The 25852-nt window shown below is 35.1% G+C and overlaps 1 protein-coding gene across 10 annotated transcripts in view; it reads right to left on the reverse strand.

Moving 5' to 3' along the window:
- The window catches only part of Rbp (RIMS binding protein), a 591180-nt gene that overhangs the window by 206444 nt on the left and 358884 nt on the right, over nt 1-25852 (reverse strand). The window lies entirely within an intron of this gene.

Genomic DNA, 25852 nt, shown 5'->3' on the forward strand with positions numbered 1-25852 from the left:
GTTATTCAGTCTTAAAGCGTCGCGACTGAGTCGTTTCTTGTATTAGGGTGACACTACGCTCTGCATGATCATTTGTGGTTGCTAATGAGGAAACAATTACCTTACGACCTTAGAATGATCCTATCGTTCCGCACATCAAGGTCTTCCTGAGGAAACCATCTGGGATGCCAAAAAGAGCAAATTATATTTCTATTTGCTTTAGTCACAAAATCGAAGCGTGTCTCACTTTCTACCATCGCCAAATCCACCTCTGTTCGTATTGATAGACCTTCTCTTTCTATCTCTGCTGAAGACTGCAGCATAGATTGTTTTGTGTTACAGTCTAACTCTGGATCAAAGATCCTAAGAAGGATCAAATTTTCTGACAGGTACCACAGATGTAGTGTCACTTTGTGTGATGTTGCTTCACCAGTGCTACGGTGAGTCTCTTAAGGAGTTGGAAATTATTTCTAGCTGTCGTAGAAGGCTGGGAGTACCAGAAACCATAAATCTTCGCGAGAAATATGTTGAGATCTCTCAATTCTTGCAACTCTGTCTGTGTCAGCTTAAATTGGGTACGGAACAACCAAACCTTAACACTGTGGATTACCTTCGTCATCCAGCGAGTTTCATGTATTGGCCCAGGAGCTCGGAACTTGACCTGGGTTGATGGACCAGATGATGAACTTTCCAAGAAGATTAACAACAGCAAGAGCAGTTCGCGACAGTCATCTCGCAGTTAACGATCCTGCAGTTGGTGTTCACATAAAGAGATTGCTTCATCCTGGACATCGTGATTTTCTGCTGCTACAAAACTGTCTGAGATGAGATCCTCATACTTTCCATATTCAATGGAGGGCCACTGTTGCTGGAAACGTTTGAACATGAGAATGTCTAAGAGCAGATAGGTCCTAAGGCAGATGATAATTATAAGTTCCAGGATGTGATGTAGGCATCCGACATGTAGAAGATTATGGCCTGGTAGCTGCTCAAAAATGATACACGCTCCTGATGAACGGCCAGCGTTGGAACTGGTAGTATCGAAAAACACATCACACAGATCAAGTTTTCCAGTCCACATTCTTTCACACTACTGTATACAGCGTGAGCGGTAGCTCTTTCACTCCCAAAGGACAACTTTGGAATTTCTAGCAATTTCTTCTTTCCCATGGTCGATACCAATATAGGCAGCCTCTGTACCTTATTGCTTCCACTAATATCACTCATTAGCTTCCCATCCCACATTTTAAATAAAACAAAGTATCCAATGGATTATTTTATATTTAGAAAACACACTATGCTTAAAAGATTCTCTAGGATTAGGAATTAGATTTTTGTGATTTCGGCATCTATGGCCATGTTAGTTCGTCCCTCGATGATCACACTATCCAATGAAAGGGAAGGAAGGAAGCGGTCTATGTGTTAGGTACCATCCCGGCATTTGCCTACTGTGAATAAGGAAAACCCAGGAGAACCTCGCTCAGGACAGCTGACCTGCAAAATGCTTTTTACATTTTTTCGACCGAGTGTCCAAACCAGGAATCGAACATGGAACCGCTCGCACCAAAGACAAGAGCGTTAGCGACTACACTACGCGGAGCCACAAAGAACCTCTAAATCTGGAAAAACAAAGATGACTAAAAGATACCCTACATATAGGAAAAATATAGATAAGTTAAAAGGAACAATGTAGTCAAAGAGGTCCCGTCAATTATTTGCAAAACAATGTGCTCAGAATATACATTTTTTTAAGAGAAAACACTGGGCTGAATCTATTCCCTTATTTTGAAAAAAAAAAATAAAGGTGTTCAAACAATTATCATATTTCTAAAAAAAAACAATTTGTTTAAATATCCTAAATTACACAAAAATAAATTTCTCAAAGATTGCTAATCATAGGTAAAACAATATACTTTAAAAAGAATTATATGTATTAGGAGATTTATTTATTTATTTGTATAGTTCTAGATTTAACACATTGTCTTTTTTTGCGCTGAATTTTGTAATAATAGTAAAATATAAAATATTAAAATAATAAAACAGAATATCAATGTAAATACATATGCAAAAAAATGAATAACAATCTTTAGAACTTAATTTTGCACAAGGAGAGCATGATGGTTCAGGAGTAGAGTGCTTACCTCTGGTGTGTGGGGTCCCTGATTCGATCCCAGGTTAAGTAAATTTGTGGTGGACAACATCGTGCTCGTGAATTTTCTCGGGGTACTTCCGTTTCCTCCCATCCTCTCATTTCACCAATTCTTCCATCATCATTCACTTGCTTTAATCATCGTCTCCGTTAGCCTAAAGGATATAAACGTCGGACGCCAAACAGAAAGATTTCATTTTTAATTTTGCACACTGCAGATCGGAAAATTCTTTTAGAATAAAGATATTTATGGTAGGTGAGAGTCTGTTGAATTCAGTAGGGAGCCTGTAAATGAGCAACCTTTGCAAGGGATTATTACAAATCTAAGCTTGAGAATCTAAAATGGAGTTATATTACGTGTAATGTGAGTGGGTACTCGGAAATTAAGTGTGGGAAGGAGAGCGACAGCTCAATTTGTCATTTCACACTGGGAATAGCAATGCTTAAAGATTTCTAGAATTGCAGAGTTCCCATCCAAATTAAATAATCAAATTCACGACTTTTTCATGGTTTTCATGAAACTTTTTTTTATTCAAATGGTAGGAATGTTCATAAAAACAATATTTACTGAGCGCACAATGACAATAAAAATCACCCGGTGTGAGACCAAAGCGTGGGCGGGAACCAAGACGTGATGCGGCGGTTGGTAAGATGCAGTGGAATAATTAAACGTGTTCTAGTTCAACCTTGCGAGATCAGCTGTACATACAAGAAACAGGAGAACAGTAAATAATTAGAATTTCTTGCGACTTTCGTTTTCTTTTGATATGTGTTCTCTACTAATTTGAAGATTTTCTGTATTTTCCTGGTTTGATAACGAAAATCACTGCTTATTCCAGATTTTTTCACGGTATACCAAATCAATAGTTTATTCACGGTGTTTATGGTTGGGTGGATATACTGAATTAGGAGAAGCAATGTTCTCAAACTATCTCTTTATTTTAAAGAAAACAATGCTATGGGTATATTTCTTATATGGAGAAAATAATATATTCAAATGATTCATTACATTTCAAGAAAATAAAGTTTTCCATATTTTAATAAAATATATTCTAACAAATTTCTAAATTTGGAGAAAAGATTAACGAAATATAATGTATTGAAACGATTCCATTATTTTTTTCGGAAAAGAAAGTGTCTTAATCACTATTTAAGCATAAAGAAGATAACATGTCCGAAATATTCCCAAAATTTGGACGAAAAACAATGTGTACAAAAGATTATATTAATTTGGAGAAAATTGTGTGCTAAAAGGATAAACGAAATTGGTATAACACAATATGATGGTACGACACAATTACTTTGGAAAAACCAAAACAATATGATCCTAAATTTAAAGGAAATAATATATCAAAATTCCCTAAATTTCAAGAAATCAATATATTCTAATGATTTCCTTACACCTGCAAGAAAGATTGTGTTCAAAAGATTTACCTAAATTTCAAAATGTTTTCTTTCACAAAGTGATTTTGTCAATAGCTATCGTTGAAAAATACAATTTATAGTGAGGCATTGGAAATTATACATAATTATAATAGTTTAAAAAGAAATGTAAAAAAATACTACATAAACTACCAAAATTACATCTTTAAAAATATTTATAAACCTGCTTCAGAAGCCTTTCCTCTTTATTACTATCAGTTGAAATAATTAGAATTCAATCAAATAAAAATCCTTAAAATAAATTTAATCTCCAGATTTTTTCTATAAATCATAAAAATATTTTAAGAGGTTTAATATCTGAGAGATCTTTGTTTTCTAGCAGTTTTATTTATACGGGTCTTTGTTTTTTAGCAGTTTGATTTATACGGGCCTTTGTTTTCTAGCCGTTTGATTTATACGGGCCTTTGTTTTCTAGCCGTTTGATTTATACGGATCTTTGTTTTCTAACAGTTTGATTTAAATGAAACTTTGTTTTCTAGCTGTTTGTTTCATTCGAATCTTTGTTTTCTACTGTCTGACTTAAACGGATCTTTGTTTTTTTAAAGTCGTTTGATTTATACGGATAAGTATTTCCCTTTCTTTCTTTGAAATGAATTGGAATTTCAATGGTCAAATTTTACTGATTTCTCCTCAAATCTAGTTAAATGTCTCTTTATGTTTTAAAAATGCTCATGCATTAGACGTTAATGTAACGAAACAAATTAAATTCAATTTTAAAATACTGAATTTATACATCACAGTATGCAACTTTTACAAAGCAAAAAAAAAAATAAATAAATAAATAAATAAAGTTTTAGAAGAAATCAGTACATTCAAGGTATAAAATTCTAGTTCATTAAAAAAAAGAGAGAGAGAACACCTTCGAAAAACTCTCTTCAGGAAGGATAATGGAATATGTCTATTTCAACGATATATCGAAACCTATCTCTCAGTTTTACATACTAAGTGAAGGGAACTCTCCTAAAGAGTGAGAGTCTACTCTGCAGTGTTAGCATGGAAGCGTTTTAAGACAAGCTCAGCCACATTTTCCTTTTGGTGTCAGAAAGCCTCGACACTACAAGATATCGAATCTAACGGGTGACCACAACTCAGCAGAGTCCAATCCATGATCTGGGAACCCCTGGAAACTAGGGTGCGCTACAATACCAGCCCTGCCTACCTGAGATTACAGTCTCTGTAGAGGCCTACAAGGTAAAAACTGGGGGGCCAACCAGAACCCAAACTATGATAAGTAAATCATAAGTTTACTATAAACTTTCAAAAATATATAAATAATTATTCTTGTCACTCAAAAAACTAAGGGGCAAGACCCCCTTCCCCAGGCTAGATCCGCCACTAAGCCAGACATTAAAGAATTTTATGATGTACCAACTACATTACCGGAATGACTCGTGCAATCCGCCTATTTAGAAGTGGGATGAATCTAGTTATTCCTAATGATCTTTAGGATCCAATTGCTTTCCCAGTTAAAATCTTCAAAGTGTTCCTACTTTCTTCTATTCTAGTTACATGACTTGCCCATCTGAGCCTCCTAGACTTAATGACTAACAATCTTAGGTACACGTTATATAGGCCTATTACACAATTTCTCGTTTGAAATCTCTGCCACTCCTCATTCCTGTTCCTCTGGGGTTTGAACATTTGCCGCAGGCCACATTTATTTTCAAATACCTTCAGTCTGTAATGCTTCCCTCAAAGTAAGCGACTATGTTACGCAACTATACAGCACAACAGGCATAATTATCGTTTTCTATATATTAAGCTTCAAGTTCTTTGACAGAATTCGCGAAGACAAAAGTATTTGGACTGAATAATAACAAGAACTCCTTGCTTTCAGTCGATATTTTTGTAAGAATTTAATTTAATCCACAATATCCCACAGGGACTACCGCTAATTGGGAAGAATCTATCGCTGAGACAGACACGTGGGAGAATGAACAGATATTTCAAGATTTTCCAAATTTATACAGAACACAGTTTGATACTGTAAAAAGCAAGGGCACTGACCCCAGCCAGCGTGCAACAATTACTCATATATTGCGTCTTTTTATATGTAAAAACATAAAGTTATTGATAGAAAATAGTAATTCAATAAAATGTCAACACATACCTTTTTTAAACCTCGTGCTCCCCCGCCACCCCCTCCCTCCCCCAAAGAAACAAGCACAAATCAACCAAATATACAAATGTATATCGTATGCAGCCAATAACATGAAAAGGCTATTGTTTCAGGTTTCCCACTGAAGAAATACAATAATGTTCGTACTACAACAAGCAGTAACTCAACCCTCCGGCGCCAGCTGTCCGACAGAAAGACAGCCAACAGCGCCGCTTCATTATGGAGTTGGCCTCTTTCTCTAGTCACTAGTCTAGACACAAACACAGACTACGGAAGAAGCTACTACAAACGCCGAGATCCGCATGGAAATATAGACTCAAGTTTTTTAAAAGCTGTTTCTACTATTCTGATTTGTGCACGCCGAACAGTACAGCCAAATGTGTATTCGGGATATGGATCGATCTTCTGAAATTTTTAACACGTTTCTGAACAAAACGTTTTAATATTTACGAATTATATACAGGGTGAGTCATAAGTCTCCATACAAATGATGATAATACTTGTATGGAAACTTACTTGTATGTATGGAAACTTAGTACCTGGAATATGAAAAATAAACATTAGTCATCTTGGAAAATAAAAAAAAAAACATTAGTCATCTTGTATGGAGACTTATGAATAACCCTGTACAATAAATTTAAAATTATCTCTGTGATGATGATGATGATGATGATGATTATTATTATTATTATTATTATTATTATTATTATTATTAATAATAATAATAATAATAATAATAATAATAATAATAATAATAATAATAATAATAAACTGGGATTTACGTCCTTTGTCAGAAGACAGGGTATATAGGACAAAACCGAGTAGAGTTATCATATGATAAACTAATAAAATAATACATTTTTAGGTTTCACTAAACATGTTTATATGCACAAAAAGAACAACATATGATGAAAAGAATTTGACGTTCAAAGTATTCGAGCAATGAGTAGTCAACGAATGTATTATTATTATTATTATTATTATTATTATTATTATTATTATTATTATTATTATTATTATTATTATTATTATTATTATTAATAATAATATTACGTATTTTGCCTGCTGGCAGGTCCTGGGATTAAGAGATGCTTCCTCCCCGCATCTTAGGCTAAGCTCTGGAAATTTTTCTCTCACGCTTTTCGATCTTCAGCTTCCTCTTTTAACTCCCAATATGTTCTTCTATTCTTCAAATCTTCGATAAGTTGTGTTCTTCTTCCTACTCCTCGTTTTCCTTCCATCTTTCCCTCTATATGGGGGGAGGGGTATGAACAAGACAATTTTTTCGCAAGATGTATACAATTCAGTTGACCTACGAAGGATGTTGGTTGAGAGCGTTTCTTCTCTTTTACTCTTTTAAAAACATCTTTGTTACTCTTTCTCCGTCAATTTTATATCATCCATCTTTCTCCAACATCACATTTTAAAACCCTCTAAATAGTTCTTCTCTTATCAATGTGCTGTTAGAATATATAAACATAGAATTCTAATTTTAACAATACTGGGATGAAAAATAAATGTTAGAAAGGCAAAAGCTGTAGTGATTGGAACGAAGTGGTCTGTGTCAAATATAAAAGTCAGAGGGGAGAAAATAAAATAAGTGAATAGTTTTCGATATCTGGCTACTCTGATTTTCACGAAGCTTTGCACTCCTTGTAAACAATGCAGACTGCAGTGCAGAAATGTTGCCAACTAATTAAACAAAAAATGTTATATGTAATTTTGTGCTAAGAAATTAATAAACAGACTGAAGGGAGAAAAAGAATTAGATTAAAAATGAAATGGCATGGGCTTGTGATAGAAGAATCAGGAACCATTTTCTCTCGTTTGCGGTGGCGTACGCACTGCTTTCCTGAATCTTTGAACTACTGTGTAAACGCAGACACGCACCAGAAGGAAGAAGGGCAGAAAGTTGAATTTCTTCTACCAGTGTAAATTATAATTAAAACTTACTACCCCCACTCCTAACGTTTCCTCTAGCTGAGAATCTACCTAAAAGTTAGGATTCAGAGCCACTATTGCATGATGACTTAGTGGCCCTACTAGCAGATCTATGGTTGGATGGATGGATTAAAGTTTATCGTCTCCTTCAACAACAAGATTTTATGAGATTTGGACCTACAGCCGAACGAGCGATCCGAACTACATAAATTTCCTCCGGAAATCGAACGCGGGTCTCCCACCCGATGACGAGTACACGGATCATATAGCCACAAAGAAGTTAATTATTAGATCTAGAAACGTGCAGTTGTACTCACGACTTCTATTCAAGATTGAGTTCTTGGGGGGCCGCGGTGGCTCAATGGTAGAGCGTTCACCTCTGGCACATGGGGTTCCTGGTTCGTTCCCAGCTCGCGCCAAGTGAACCTTGTGGTGGACAAACACCGTGTGCGTGGGTTTCCTCGGGGTTCTTCAGTTTCCTCCCACTCTCTTCATTCCACCATTTCATTCATGTTTTCATCATCACCGTCTTCTTTAGTCTAGCCTGCATAATCGTGGGACGTAAAACTCAAAAGCTTTCATTTCATAGGCGAGCGAGTGTTTGGAACAAGCAATTGTTAATTCTGCAAAACTTGAAAACTACTGAGTTTACTTATTTATTGAATAGAGAATTTATTACTTTATTTTCTTTGTTATATGTAATAAAATACCTATAAAATATGTTTTGATCTTCGTGACTTACCGTATCCTTTCATTTGATATCTAACAGAAAAAGTTACGCCATAAACTAATATCAGTCATGAGAGTGTGAAGACTTTATCAACATCTTATTCAACAAATTCCAAGAAACTTTTTAGATTCTACATAGGAATAAGGACACATTATTTAACATGCATATAGTACCCCCTCTTAATTTCACTGCAGCCAGAAAAAAATAAGACTCAAAAGTTATGAACATTCCTATCCAATATTATAAAATTCTTAAATGTTGAACATTCCTTTGTACATTATTTCATTTCTGGCACCGAATATTCGGTTTTTGCATCTTTTAAATGGTCATTTATTCTGATCGCATTTTAAAAAGGCGATATACAAATTATAACTGAAAAAATTAGCCTCATATTACTTCGTAATGAATCACTAAAACAGGTTTTATCCTCTTTAACTTCTCTCTATCCCTCTCTCTCTCTCTATCTTTCTTTTTTTTTAATTGACTATTTCCTCATCTCTAATGAAAGGTCAAACAAAGATCTGAAATACTATAAAAAAACTTATTATCTTCAATAAGAACAGCGGATACACTTGATTTCTCTTTTTCATTTTCTTAACCCATTTTCATGAAATGACAACTGTTTGACAACCATTCTTTGAGAAAAACTGAAAAATAACTGTGAGTTAGCAACATTGAAAATGAGACTAATAGCAGTTTATTCTTCCATGAGCAAATAGTACACAACAAATGCAATGTATTATGGTAATTAATGTATTGTTGAGGCACAGTAAGAACATTAAGGATCCGGCTCAAAGTATGTATCTATATGGGATCGAAATCTTGAACCAAAATCGAATTTGTAAGAGAAAATTGTTACAACAAATAACAAAACACGCGAAGTGCGCGCCAGAATTTAAAGATGTCGCCTGAGGAAGCCAGCAGGTTACCAGCTGTTCCCAGTTATTCTATTAAACATAAACAAGGCAAACCCGTAAGTGCAGAAGAAAAGCAAATACTTCATCAAACGATATCAACGTTGTTCAATTCACTTGAAGAAAATTAAGACCTATAATAGCTAATTTCCATGTTCTTATTGAATATTTATTTACTTATTTTGTAGTACTGAAGTTACTATTTGTACATTCACATGCTGTACAATGTAAGAAAGCACCGCCATCTCTTTATCGTTCAGTTGATAATTTGACATAACTCATTGTAATTTCATCTATAATTACAGTTTGGAGGAAAATAACAATGTTCAGTTGCTCTTAAAGGAGGGGGGATTATATAGTATTGGGTATTTTGCCCTATATAACGGCGATGGTATGAGAGTGAGACGAGTAATGCACATAGCAGTAGCAGAAATACATGCACGTGCTGCAGCAGAAATATTGCGGGAAACAGACGAAACAATTTCCTCTTCACCAATCAGCAAATAGTCTTGCGCGCAGTGATACAACATCAAGTTATGCGGTTTGTTTATGAAAGGTGCAAAGGACTGTGAAAAACGCTTTAGTATTCTTAGTGATGACATGAAGTGCGAACGTGAAATAAAAGCAAGGATAGGAATGGCGAAAGAAGCCTTTAGGAGGAAGTAAAAAGTTGTGGGACCTTGAGTAAAAAGTTGAGAAAAGATTTATAAAATGCTTCGTGTGAAGTGTTGTACTGTATGGAGCGAAAACATTGACATTACGTAAAAGTGATAAAAAACGACTGGAAGCCTTCGATATGTGACTGTGGAGAAGAATGGAAAGAACTGGTTGGGTCGAGCGGAAGACGAATGAGAGGGTGTTAGAAATGGCGGGGGAGAAAACAATTTTAGGTATTGTTGAGAAGAGGAAGAGAAACTGGTTGAGACATTGGCTAAGAAAGAATTGTATCATGAGGGACGTGCTAGAGAGTATGGTGGAGAAAAGAGGGGAGGGGCGAAGGAAGTTACAATTGATGGAAGATATCAAAACAGAAAATTCGTACGTGAAGACGAAGAGGTTAGCGGAAGACCGTGGAGCATGGAAGCTTCTCAGCTGCGGCACGTGATGTGCCAATAAGGGTAGAATACCTATGATGATGATGATGATGATGATGTATTCCGTCTGTAATACGAACACACAGAACGAAATTAACATACTAAAACTTAGAAGCTATCGCACGAGTGGAGGAAAAAAAAACTTTTTGAACTTGCAACTGACCGCACGAGTGAACGAAAATATAAATAGCTGGTTTAATAGTCTAAATCTTATTTTCATACTGTTAAGAGGGAAAGTATAAAGGTAACCAAGAAAGTTCTGTCACTTTTTTACCCACCACCTTCAAACATCGGTAGATCTTATCTTATGGCGTAGGTGCTCAACACCGTTAATGTTATCAACTAAATATTGGCTAGGTACTCAACACCGTTAATGTTATCAACTAAATATGGGCTAGGTACTCAACACCGTTAATGTTATCAACTAAATATGGCGTAGGTACTCAATACAGTTAATGTTGTCAACTTTCGTGCAAGAAATACTGATTTAATATTCGGTAATTAGGGTCGCCTACGAGGCAACAGTTAAGGCTGCTTCGAGTTGAAAAGATGTAAGAAATGATGTCTCATCTCGGAAAATGTACTTGGCTCAGGCATGCCTGATGTCTCTTCTTGTGGGCAACGAGACATCTACCGGTGATGTATGTTCGGAACAAACTCGAAGATGGACGTTTCATACAGCCAAGATCTCAGTGCTGTCAAAGTGGTGTAAATGTTTTAAAACAAACAATCATTACTGATTATATTGGGAAGAGTTAGTATCCAAAGGAATGCGTTTTTTTTTGTTTTTTTTTTTTTTAAAGGCTGAGTTTGAATGGATAAGCATTGTTCTTTTGTTATAATACCATTATACAATACACAAGAAGGACTATTCGACAGTTTCAAAGAAGGAAGCACAGAATACTCTTCTGCGTCTTTTTGAGATATCACGCAAATAATAGTTTCTTCCTGCCACCAGCAACCACATAAAGAAGCATCTCTCAACAAAGTGACGGGGCCACAAAGAAGTACGAGGCACAGAAGGCAAACAAATAGTTAAACAATGTTTGGAATATCTGGAATTTAAAAGGAAATGAAATCTTGTGTATCGACGGAGGAATACGGTGTCTCAGTAGTACAGCGTCACTTATGGTGCGAGGGGTCCATTGCTTGATTCCAGTAGAGGTAAAAGTGAGGAGGAACGCAGAAGGACGTCGTTCCTCCACTTCCAAAATATCAATCGCATCCCTTCACTCCCTAAAAAGATATGCACGGGGGACGATGTGACGTCATCCGTCCCCCTACTTTTACAGATACACTTTTACCCCTGGATTCCAGGCCATATATGTTTGTGGTGGGCTACATCGTTACCGTAAGGTTCTACGTTTACTTCAACATTCTCATTCCATTAATTATTTCATTACTATTCACTCTCATTAGAAATCCGTCTCCTTTAGTCTAAAGGACAGAATCGTAGGACGTTAAACTGGAGATGTATCGTGCCAAAGTTATACGCAGTAGGCTCTAAAGTACTGGTGGAACGGTGAACATCGTGACATGGAAGTAGTCATACCAGTGATCAAGACAGACTCAGAAACTACACAAGTTTATTATAACATGGAAAACAAGTCTGTTAGCGTACTTTTAACAAACGTGATTCCTTTCTTTTTATCACTAAACCTACCATTATCTCTTCCCTCTCTCTCTTCTCACTAAACCTACCATTATCTCTCCTCTCTCTTCTCACTATACCTACCATTATCTCTCTTCTCTACTTCTCCTCTCTCTCTCTCTCTCTCTCTCTCTCTTCTCACTAATTCTACCATTATCTCTTCTCTCTCTTCTCACTAAATCTACCATTATCTCTTCTCTCTCTCTCTTCTCACTAAATCCCCATTATCTCTTCTCTTTCTTCTCACTGAACCCACTATTATCTCGTCTCTCTCTCTCACTTCTATGAGGATATGTGAACAAATAAAGAGCTCACTTTAGAATTTACATTGTATGGATTGTTAACATACCACGTGATAGTGTTCTTGTTTTTGGCAAAGGAGATTCAGACTTAATACCTAGTAGAGGTGCATGCCACATTAAGTTGTAAATCCAGTTGTAATGAGATCGATTCTGTAAGATGACAGGATAAAGGTCCTGTAAAATAACATAGTGATTTTTTTCAGTCTAGATTTCATTAGTGTACCAGTGGATATGAAAAGAGGCCGTTATCACGTGTCAATTTATTATATGTTTTTTTTTTTTTAATTTCTACTAGAAGACCTCATGAACTTACTTCTATGATTCAAGATTAATTCTGTTGCCTCACTTGTTAAACATCTACTGGCGCATTAATGAAATCCAGATTCAAAATAATCACCATGTTCTTTTATCCAATCTAGATTTGATTTTTGGTTCTCAGATAACGACTCTATTTTATTTTCCCGACCAATTTTCGGCGAGTTGTAAACTCATGATATACCTATCATAGTGTGGGTTCTGGCTGCCCCCCAGTTTTTACCTTCTAGATCCGCCACTGTCCACACATAACAAAACTTTCATAACGATTCTGACCTTTTTCACAACTTTAAACACATTAGAAGTTAATTAGTTACAGAGAAAAACATATAGACACTGACTACACAGAACAAGTCATGTTAATTGATGTATGAACAATAAGCCTTATTATTTTTAAAAAATACGCAAATACTGATTACAATGTTATGCTATTTCTTTTTTAGGTATCTTGAATTTAAAGTCTTTGACAATCATCAACCTAATTTCAATGTTCAGATGTTCAGGTCTCCTTCCAATGCAAGTAAATATTCTTCCCAGATAAGTATATTTATATTAGGTTTAGGTCTTCTTTCGACACAGGTAAGTATGAGTTTCTTCCCAGATAAGTATATTTATACTACGTTTAAATTATATTCGGGTTAGGATTAATTAGGTCGAGTAACATAACGTAGAATTGGTATAGATAGGTAAGACATCCTACATGTCCATACGTTTCCATATGAGTTTCTATCATTTCGTATATATTCAGCTACAAAGCCACGAACACAGCAAGAGAACGTTATGCCAATTAAGTGACTAGTGCCCTAAGATCCATTACCATCCTAGAGCTAGGTTGTAGTAAAGTATTGAAATTTTGGAGAATTTTTATTTTACTTAGATTACTAACATAGTGATAATTACAGACATCGAGTCCAGGAAGACAGACGAAAGGGACCCGGTTGGGACCGATATAACTTAGAAGATCGGGATGACGTGAACAGATAAACAATATGTTATCTATCCTTGCAGGTGTTTATAGCATTGTAGAGCCCGGTCGACTTTATCACTAATATTGTTTTAAAGGTGAATATTAAGTTAAATGTCACAGTAGGAACTGTGACGAATATGGCCCGTCTACGTGAACGATTATCCAGTTCAATGTAAAATTGTTAACCCTAACAACTGTAAAAAGTAACGGGAAGTAGTGGCGCCAGACATAGTTATGTTGTGCTAAATATCTTAATGACGGTATCAAACCGTTTCAAATGTGCAAAAGTAAAGATGTTGAAAAAGTAAAAATGAAAAATTAGGAGCAGCGGCCATCTTGATCCTTTAAACACCTTGAAAATGACAAAATACTTATTTCTATTATGTACAATCAACTAGATAACTTGCTAGGTTTATCCTATGTAATTATTATATAGATTCTACCAATGAATATGTATTATCCAATAAATTTTAAAATAAAATTATTCTAAGTTTTACTCGTATATCATGATGTCAATCTTTTCTCTTATCATGATGTCAATTTATATATTAACAATCTTTTTTCTTGATCATGCACTGGAATAAAATGGTGATAAATCATGAAACGATCTTCCCAACTTTTATGAGCATTGATGAAAGAAAGCAATAATAATAAAACAAAAATAAATGGAAACAAAATGGCAGACATTTAAACTGACATAAAATAATAACGTTAAATTAAACGTAACTTTATCTCATAAGACCTCGTAAATTTGGACAATTGTAATGCAACATTTAGAGCGATGCACAACAAGTAACTCGTTCGATCCTAGGCCATGTGAGTTCGTGGTGTACAATACCATGTCCGTGAGTTCTCTTAAGAATAGTGGTTTCCTTCCACGTTCTCATTCCATCCATTCTTTTAATAATCATTCGCTTTCATTAGTAATCCGTCTCCGAGAGGCACGGTGGCACATTGGTAGAGCACTTACCATTGGTGTGTCGAGTCCCTGGTTCGACTCCCGGCCAAGTAAGTTTATGGTGGACAAAATCATGTCCATGGGTTTTCTCGGGGTACTCCCATTTCCTCCCACATTCCAATTCTTCCATCATCATTCATTTGCCTTAATCACCCACCTCCCTTAGCCTAAGGGGCATAATCGTGGGACATTAAACGGAAAGATTTCATTTCGTTTGGATCTACGTGTACAGAAAGTTCGCGAGTTAGCCAGTTAGCAGCCACAAAGGGGAAACCATAACCAGCGATGGGATTGGATTCAACGCCTTCGAAGAGACTGTTATTTAAACCCAACGCATGGTCCGCTCGATCACGCTACAAACGGAAATTCTCTAGTTGAATTAACACCATTATCTAACAATATCTTGACGAGTATGAATTGGGTCCTCCTCAAAGATTATGTCTCTAAAATAAAATAAAATAAAATAATTGTTCTTAAGCCTGAGACATGTTGATATACTGCAGATGTTAGCGGAAAAGCAGTTTAGTTTTGAAGAAATGGGAGTATATAGAGAGAGGCGGATCCAAGGGGGGCTATAGGTTCTATAGCCCCCCTTTGACGTTCAAATATACACTGGGGCTTCAATCTTGCTTTACATTGGATAAAACTGCAAACTATGGTTTAGCCCCTCCCTTGATCATATCCTTGATCCGCCACTATATATATAAGCTCCTTCCTGGCTAAGCGATTAGCGTACGCGCCTTTGGCGTGGGAGGCCCAGGTTCGCTTCCCGGTGGGAGCTCATGTGGTTCGGATTCCACGTTAATCAGTAGATCCCGTCCCATATAGTCTCGCTGCTGCAAGGAACGTTAAACTCAAAATCAACTCAACTCATTTTTTACTATGTTGAAACTGACTCAATCTCTGTTCTTCTAACAATAATTTGGCCGAAAACAATTATTATTTTATATAATAACATCTTACATATCATACTTGTTAAATTTTCAATAGATGTTCTAGTGCCTTCACAAAAATTTCAAGAAAAACAGCAACGAGCTTAGGAAGACCTCTCTAATTCAAGTAATGAAAATATTTTTTAACATTTAAGCTGTGTACTATCGTTTTATATACAATCCGTAAGAAGAAATGTACTAGCATAGACGATCTGTAAACTAAATCAAATTTATATTTATGATAAATACCTTAATGAGTGATGCTTTGCTCGTTATTTTCTACTAAGTATCCCTTGAGATAACTCTTCTTTCTTAGCCTCAATTCAGGTTTTATACTATTTTCAGGTCAGGTGCAGATCTAAGTCCCACTGATATATATATCACTGAAGTTTGAGTAACTGTTCCGTAATACAGTAATTTCAATGTAAAAAAAATATGAAATTGATGAATAGTTATGAAAGATAGCGGATGTACCTTTTGATAGCTCACATGCGATCGAAGCCATGGTATCTGTTCGTAAGTTTTTTCAACAATTATTGTATTTTTGCAACAATTTCAAAACAACAATATTTTTATATATTTAGATTTGTCACTAAAATATCCAGAATTAGAAATGATTTTGTTATTCTTTCTTTAAAAAAAAACTATAGAACACAATAAATAAAATATTTGTGGCAAATTTAAAATTACTTGACCGCAATTTATTGTACACTAGCATCAATATAACGATATTAATTCACAGAAGCCCCAATTTAATTATAATCGAATAATGCATTTGCACCTTTAAAAGTTTGAAGTCAAAATGAAATAATTAACTACCAAATAGGCAACATTGACAAGGCCAATGGTAGAACACTGGCGCCTGGGGTCTGTAGTTCGATCCCCGGCCAAGTAAGTTTGTGGTGGACAACATCATGTTCATGGGTTTTTCTCGGAGTACTCCCGTTTTCTCCCACTTTCTCATTCCACCAATTCTTCCATCGTCATTCACTAAACTTAATTATAGTCCCCTTAGCCTAAATGTCATAATTGTGGGACGTTAAACTGAAATATTTTATTTAAAACAAATTTTCTTTTTTCGGATTCTAAAGATAGTCCAAGGGTCTTTAAGGAATTGGGGAAATTTATGTCCTCTTTTTTTTAGGGGTACAGATAACCTCCAGATTTAAGTGTAATGTTGATATTGTTGCAATGTTCAATTTTCAAGAAGATCCAACAAACGAGAAGGTATTTCCCGTAATCGGTATTCTAAAAGTTTGAGTTGTATAAATTATATTATCTTCCTATGCTATTAAAAATTTGTCAAGTATACATCTGGGGGGTGAAATATAAAAAATGTTCATATGGTAACCCTAAACGCGGAAGAAATTTTCGTACAAAGAAGCTTGTAAGATGGGGAAGATTTATAAATAAGAAAATTACCGGGCCAACAATATTGACTTAATTTTCGTCTTTTTTATGCGGCCCATTATCAAAACCTAAGTTAGAACGGATAGGATCTGTTGTTAATATGAGGGCCCAACCACAATCAGTGCAGTTGACAGTTGCACAGACCATCATGTAAAATCAACCTTTACAGTATAGGCTGTTTCCCACCACAGTATCTCGCCTCCGAAAGAGCTGATTACAGACGATATTATTCTTTCAGACCAAAGGGGAAGTAGAGAGGAGGAGAATGAAAAAATGGTATTGAGGACACGGAGCACTGAAAGATGTGTTATATAGGTTAAGAGAAATTATCTGACACTAGACACTAGACCAAAAAAAAAAAAAAAAAACAGTTTGCAAGGTTTATAAAAGGAACGCCAGTTAGGAAAAGTTGAGAACCTATGGACTACAATGGTGAATGCGGAGGGGAAATGAAAAGATTGTTATTCTGAAAAGACAGTTATTCTGTGCGTTTTCTATCTTTGTGTAACAATGAAAGCGTATTACATAATAGGACCTAAATTTGAAAAAAAGGAAGTTGAAGAAAGCTTAGAAGAGATTTTTTTAAATGGCATTTTGATTCTACACTGCTCAAGTGCACATACTATTCAAGCTCTTCATCTACTATACATCGCTGATAGTCAAAGAAAGCCCAGCCCTTTTTATACAAGAATACTTATCGTAGAAAAGTTTAAAGGCAAAAGTCTTCAGGGTGACATTGATTCCACTATGCATTTCGTTATCATTGTGGCAGTTGAAATATTAGAAGAAAAAAAGAAAAAGAAGAAAAAGTTTGTCTGACTGCTCGATTCGCATTCAATCTAGAAGCCATAAACTATGAGTGGGGAAGGGGGCAAGAGGACAATGCTAATGTTTGCTAGTATCTGGAGCGGCTGACTGCAGGCTTGGGAAAACGGAAGGCCTCCTCATACTACGAAGAGACCAAAAGAGAAAACGTGACTGCAGCACACACACATCTCTTCAGGTTTCGGATCGATTCTCGGCAGTCCACGTGGAACAGTGCGGCAACTCTCAACTGATCCGGGGTGGGTGAACTGCATCCTATCTTCACTCATTCTCTCTTTCTTTCGTCTTCACTCAAGATCTCGGAGGAACAAGAGAAAGCTTCATCTTCCTACAGATACCTTGTATCACCATGAGCACCAAATCTACAGTGGAAGCTGTGTACTTTCGACTATACCAATACGTTATCATCACCATCATCTGACAAATTTAGCATTGTTAAACATTTAGAGATTTAGCATTTTATAGCCAAAATCAAGATTACTTGACTGTAAATCGGTAGCCCATATCCCCCAAAAAAAATTAAACCTCAAAATTCTGGAAGAAAAAGAAACTTAACTATGAAAATTGGATTATATGAATGTGGAAGTTGGGCGGTAATTGAAAGAAAAGAATAAACAAAGATTAAGGAGTTTTGGAAAATGAAGTTCTGAAGAAAATATTTGGTGCCTAAGGACACGTTCAAATGGGTGAAAAATCACGTTTAGAGGAAAATAAATATTTGATGCTAAAAGACATGCAAATGTGTGAAAAAAGTTTGGAAGAAAATATTTTGTGCCAAAAGACACGTTCAAATGAATGAAAACAAGGTTTGGAAGAAAATATTTCGTGTCAAAAGATTCACTCAAGTGGGTGAAAACAAAGTTTTGAAGAAAATATTCGTTGCCAAAGAATACGTTCAAATAGGTGAAAATAAATTTTGGAAGAAAATATATGGTGCCAAAAGACACGCTCAAATAAATGAAAACCAACTTTCGAAAAAAAAAATGTCAAAAAATACATTCAAATGAGTAAAAAACAGTTTTGAAGAAAATATTTGCATAATATGATCGAGATGTCGACGCTGGGTACGGCACATTGCTCATTTCGGAATAGGGCATAGTGTAAGCAAGGGCGTCATTTAGGGGGGCAGGAGGGTGCATTTGAGGAATATATATACTTTAATCGATTGTCTACTAATATACTAGTACAAACCGTGAAAGTCTTACGTCGGTGGTGCTCTTGCCCCCCTTAAGCGAAGTCCGAAATGACGTCCTTGAGTGTAAGAAACCAGAGTAGGCCAAGAAGAAAACTTGAGAATACGAGTAATTTTAAATCATATGTTAAATTTAATATTCGTAATATTAAACATACTCTTCGGAATATAATTCACAATACTCGTGAATTGATTGATTTGTCAAAATGTGAATTCCAAAGAAAGGCTTTTTCTGCGACGATGAGCATTTATATTCCTTAAGTCTTAGAGTTCGTTAAATGAATGGCCAAATATTGCACTATACGCTTTGTTCTCCTTTTTTTTTTTTTTTTTTTTAATGATTCGAATCAAATTTGTATTCATTGTTATATTACCAGTTAATATTACCAGTTACACGGAAGAATTAGGGATGCGCACGAGACGAGTCGAAACAGAATTTTCCTGACAAAATTCGAGTCGAGACACAGTTCTTCCAATAGAGAAGAATACATTTTTCGAGTCGAGACATCACTTTTACAGCACATTTTCGAGACGAGACAGCCTCAAATCTTGTCTCGTGCGCATGCCTAGAAAGAATCAATAAATTACCATAGCATTTAATTAAATATAAAGATTCCTAAAATTTGGTAATATGAAGATATTGCTTCTTTATGGCTCACCAGATTCTGTTGCTTTGTCGTAGCTTTCCTTTCTTGCTTATTCTGAGCCAGACTTTTCATTTCCTCTATTTTTTCTTTCCTACATCTAGTATTATTTGGTCTAGATACTTCAATTGCGGCCTTCCTTTAAATATTTTTCTTTCTGTCATTCCCTCCATAGGTAATAGTGCCTAATAATGTGTCTCATCACCATTTCGAACACTTTTTCATTCTTTACCTACTCATCTAATTTTCAACATTCTTCTATAGTATCGCATTTCAAGGCTTCTATTCTCGGTTTTACTCATTTCCTCCAGTCCATGCCTTAACCTTTCTCCGCTCGCCAGGAACTTGAACGAAATAGTAGACTCTCAGGTTGGAGACCGTGGTGACCTCCTCCCCATAATTATCACAGAGTCATGATTGATGCATCGTTGGAAACTTTATTGAACACAGATTCCAACGAGATATTTATGCAGACCAATTCAGTGAAAATATATCTTGTCCTACATAGAACTGTCCTGAAAATAAATCTAATTTATGTAAAAAAAAAAAAAAAAAAAAAAAAAAAAAGACAAAAAATTGGCCAACTTTTCCCCCTCCTCCCCAGATAACCAATACGTACATATACAGGGTGTTACCATGTAGTGGACTACTTGACTGCTTCACATACCAATTTTTTTTGTGTACCCCGAAGGGGGGAATGGTCTCCCAGATAAACCTGATGCAAAAATTAAAAAAAAAATGAACTTTACCCTCCCCCTCTGCCGTGGTACTTCCTACATATGCAGGCGAAAAGCTTCATTCTTCAGGAGTATATTGATAACAAAATTATCTTTCTAGTTTAATTAGGGGATGAGCTATTGAGGTTTAAAGCGTTAACGCATCAGTTGCGTCAATGGGTCTTTAAGGGTTAAAACCATAAAGCAACGTACTCCATAGACTGGATAAAGGCTTTAAACACCGTTTTCTTCAGTTCTGTGTGAATATTTTCAATTATGAGTGTCTGTTTTTTAATACTTTGCTCTCCTGAACTATTCTGCATTTTATATCTTGTTTGCGCCTATTATCGCTCTTAACTTAAAAATCTCTTGGCTTTACGTTCCAAGGCTAAGCCGTGTAGAGTAAAAGAGATGGCGATGAAGAGAAATGGTGAAATAAAGACATTGGGAGAAAAAGAGAGAATCTTGGGAAAACCCACTCACATGGTGTTTGTCCACCACATTATCGCTTGTAATTTTACTACTTAAGAAACTTCTTGTACCTCTTCCACTAGGAAATCTTTCTTCTATTCTGGTCTTCATTTTTTCGTAGTTTCTCAACGTTTGTTTTGTTCATGTTGATCTTCACGTTGAATATGCTCCTAAGTATGTTTACATGCTTCTAGATTTTATTTTTTCTCACTGCACCTACAAATATTATACACGATATCGTCAGCAAAAGTGTGTGTTTTCTGTTTATGAACAGTAATTCCTAGACTGTGAATATCCTTAATTTCTTGTGTCACCTTTTCAGTACAAAGATTAAACAAACAATGAGCATCCTTGCCAGACTCTTTTCTCAATTGTTGTTTCTCCTCTTTCGTCTTCATTGTTGCCTTCTGTTCTTTGTATAAGTTATATATTATTCTTTACTTCTTAAAGTTTATTCCTGATTCTTTTAGAATCTTGAACTTTTTGTTGCCCTTTGCATTATCTCGAATATTTTGTCAAATCCTACAAATGCTGCGTTTGCTCATTTTGCAACTTGAATTCTTTTTCCTATCAATCCTCCTTTTAATGTAAGTATTGCTTTCGATATTTCGATATTCTTTCTGAAATTAAACTGGTTTTCTTGCTAGTACTTGTTCTACATTAGCTTCCAATCTACTATAGATTACTTTTGTCTAGGTTTTGGAAACATGCCCCAGCAAACTCATTCTTCTGTGACTCTCATATTTCTCAGCATCTTCTTTTTTTTCTTCATTGTCATTGTCTTGCTCTTCTGGAAATTTGGAAGCACCTTACCTTCTCGTGAATTTGTACAGTCTGTTGTAAACTCCCTGTCGTTCACTTTGCATGATTTCTGTTAATGTATAACTGAAACTTTTCTATGCTTCAGATCATGTAATGCTTAGTCGAACTCAAATCTGAGCATGAAGCTTCCTCTTACATCTTTTATTTCCTCTGTTTTTCAACTTCCTATAATTGTCTGTCGCTTCCATAGAGCTTTTCGAGAAATTCTTCCATGTTTACACTTTATTTTCAGTTTTAGTCATGGGTCTTCCTTCTTTATTTATTTATTTAGTATATTTCAATTTAGCCACGACGGTTTAAAGTTCCTTTTATTTTCTTATAACTACATCTACTCTTCCAAAATTCATATCCCTTTTTATTCCTTCTTACTATTGACGTATCTATTCCCTTTGGAAGTTGTTTGGAACTTAATGGAGATTATGTTGGAAAATAAAATAAAGAGTTGTATTCCATTCTCGTAATAGATTCTTTTTTTAAAAAAATCTGGTATTTTATTGAACGACTCTTGTACTTCTGAAGTGATTATGGTAAATGTCTTACTTCAATTTCTTTTAAAGAATTTTAGGTTTTTATTTTTGCTCTAAGATTACCGACATCATAATTAAGTAGATTAAGTAGACATTTAAATATTGTGCTTAGTCAGAATTGAAGTTTAACGTTCTTTTTGAACACCAAAGTTTCGTGAAACGTAGATTTAAGAGTGTATCGGGAGAAGTGGAATCCGATCCACATGAGTTAGAACCGAGAATGGAAGCCGGATCACCGTAGACGCGTACACTAACTCCACGCCCAATCGGAAGGACCGACAGGCTAAGGTGCCCCAATGGCACTTATGCTAATAATATTCTATTTCTGGTAAAGAGTAACCTGTCACTTAATTGAAATACAAAGAACGTCTATTATTATTATTATTATTATTATTATTATTATTATTATTATTATTATTATTATTATTATTATTATTATTATTATTTCCCTAGAGATGATAATGAATTGAACGTGTCGGATATACGCATAGAATAGATTTAATATTAAAAAGATTGTTAGTTAGCTTTTTCATCAATGTCTACCGGAAAATTATATTACAATTTCAATTTTTTCATCAAAAAACTAACCAACATTTTTAAACGAACTTTAAAACTCCGTTACTGAATTCTCTATATCTTTGTCTGTCTGTCTGTTATTTGCGATTTTTTTTTCAATTTTGAGCCTTCCTTTCGATAGAGCATCAAAAACTATCAGAGAAAGTGATGAAATTTTTCGCGTCACTCTTACCGTTCCCGAGATATTGACCAAAACATGGCCTATTTCCGGAGATTTAAGGAGCCGCATCTCGGGAACCGTAAGTCATAAAAAAATTATGTTAGTGTTGATCAATACCAATACCTAAGAGGATGGTGAACATTTTGATATCAAATAGTAACCGGTGGCGACTGGCCAACTGCCCACTGGTTTGGCCAGTGACCACCAGTTAATATCAGTACCAAAATGTTTACCATCCTCTTAGGTATTGATTAGCACCAACATCATCTCTCTAAGACTTACTGTTCCCGACATATTGACAAAAATATAGTTCCGATTTCGGGAAATTGAAGGAGCCATATCTCGGGAACTCTAAGTCATAGAGAGATCATATTGGTGTTGATCAATACCTAAGAGGATGTCGAACATTTTGGTACCAAATAGTAACCGATGGCCACTGGCTAACTGGCCTCAGTTCCCCAGATATTGGCCAAAAAATTCGAATTTCGGGAGATTTAAGGAGCCATATCTCGGGAACCTTAAGTCACAGATAGATGATTATTTGCGAATTTTTGCGAGAAACAGAGGGTGTGGATAAAAATATTTACTTTTACATGTAGAACAATCACAGTTATCCCTCCCGCTCCATCTCTCAATTCTTTTTAAGTTCGTTCTGGGAATGTTATTGGAGCATTCTCAACTGGTTAAATATTAAATCCATTTTATGCATAGCCGACACATTCAATTCATTATCATTCCTATATTAATTCATTTAGGCGTGTCAAATTTTAAATTCATTCTATCACAACTGTCACTTTTATTTATTATACTATACAATAAATTAGTATCCGTCTACTCTTTCATTTTCAACCAATCAGAACATTGATAATTAACATTCAACCGATCACAGCATTGTTGAGAATTGCATTACTAGCTACTCATGTTTTACCCTGGTTCGAGTGTGACTTAGTCCGTTGAATCATAGTGAAATGGATATCTGGGACAATCTAATGGTAAAGGCGACTAAAGTGTGGTCCTGACCACCTAAGCTCCTGTCAATATTGGAGTCGTGGAAGTATAAAGCCGTACTGCTCTTGAGTCTGACCCAAACAGAGAACATACCTTTACCTCTTACTTTCATAGAAGTAACGCTCTCGATTGTGTATTTGTTCTAAGTTACAACTATTGAATTAAATATAAGCACCAAGTATAATTCCATCCTTATTTCACAGATGTAGAAAAATTTGTTTAACAATGAATTAACACTAATTTAACTTTTTTTTTTTTTTAATATTTAATTTCGCAGAAGTGAAGTCCTTCTTTGAAATCTTAAACCCATGAAATATAATTATAGACAAAAAAAAAAAAAAAAAAAAAAAAATGCATCCAACTTAAAAATACTATGAAACAGGCTGCTACGAAACACTGACCTCCAATGTTGTAACAAATAGCGTTTTAAATTTGTCTTGAAAATTTAGAGAAATTAAGAACAAAAGATGCTTAGAGTCTCCAGCTCTCCTATGATTAGTACAAGTAGAGTTGATATGATGAGGATTATATTATGATAAATTAAAAGAGTTATAGGATCCCTGACACAGAAAACGTAATTTCACTACAAATATTAGGATTATATCTATAAAACTAGTCTGCGTAGAGATAAAGAACGAAAATATCTGTAGCACTTTTATGGTTAAGTAATATATATATATATATATATATATATATTAGCAATATTAACAAACAGATTTTTGTCGCACATTTTAAATGTAAAATATTGATTCATAGTTTTAACCAATTCTCTGCTTTAATTTGATGCTCTTTCTTCTTCCATTATCTTGTCCTATTTTATTTAAAAAAAATCCTACTGTCCTTCAATTTGCAGATTTTACCCTCAAAAGGGAAGTACTATTACCTATATCAGTGTCTCTCAACTGCTGTGTCGCGAATACATGTCAAGTATGTCGCGAGATTTTTAATGTCTTCTAAGATCTTTCGCAAAGAAATTATCTTTAGAAGAAAAAAATTATAATCGCTAATCGACTTGATTTCACACTTGTCTTCCAAGTTTAAAAGTGGAAAAATTTGCTTTTAACGCTTGTTCATTTTTCTTTGGAAAGAGACATTGAAAAGTAAATCAATGACACGATCCTTGGTGTTTTCTCCCCGATTAAAGTGACCTCACTAGTTTTAAGTTTGATGTCTTCTTATAATTTTGATGTAATATTTGTTTCTCATATTATTTCTTTTATGTTAATATGTTTCTATTCAAGAGTCTTACGTAATTTGTTTGTAAGATTTGTATCTCATAATCGTTCCATAATAAAACAAATGTGTTGTACGTATTTTTATGTTTGCTTTGTTTCATTTAAGAAAAAAACTAAATGCAGGATTGACGTGAAACCTTGAAACGTAATTTGGAGTACCCCAAAGAAAAAAAAAAGGTTAAGAAACACAGATTTATGAAAGTGATTGTATGAAAACAACAAGAAATTTTAGACTTGTCTTTCCCTGGAGAATCCCTGAACTGTGTAGAAAAATTACGATGGGAGGTTGAAACCTTATTTGTTTACTTTATAAAATACACCTACTATACTTTTGTAAAGCAAACGAATTTTGAAGTGTTGTGACCGGGAAGAGATTAAAACATATTGAATATGAATTGAAAATTGAGTGTTGTTTAAAGCACTTCCGATATATCCACGTGATCAGAGGCGACTTTCGCCATCTTTTCTTCCATGTCCATGTCTATGACTATGGCAATCCAAGGACAATTGTTAAATCATCTTACCTGTATGTAACGTAACAGTGCACAAATTTTGAGTAAAGATAATCTGAGTAACTTTTTTTTTGACAGTATTCGAGACGAGACCGATACTTTTTGATACTGGGCTTTGTCTCATCTTGGTGTCGTCTCGAATTTACAAGTGTACGTCTCGATCTCGGTCTCGTCTCGAATAAGTCTCGGTATGTTAAGTCTTGATCTTGTCTCGATTTCCAATGGTCCGTCTCGAAACCATCATTATATTAAAGTAAGTT

Source organism: Thermobia domestica, chromosome 8 (genome assembly GCF_964235325.1).
Source record: "Thermobia domestica chromosome 8, izTheDome1.hap1.1, whole genome shotgun sequence".
Classification (NCBI taxonomy): Eukaryota; Metazoa; Arthropoda; class Insecta; order Zygentoma; family Lepismatidae; genus Thermobia; species Thermobia domestica.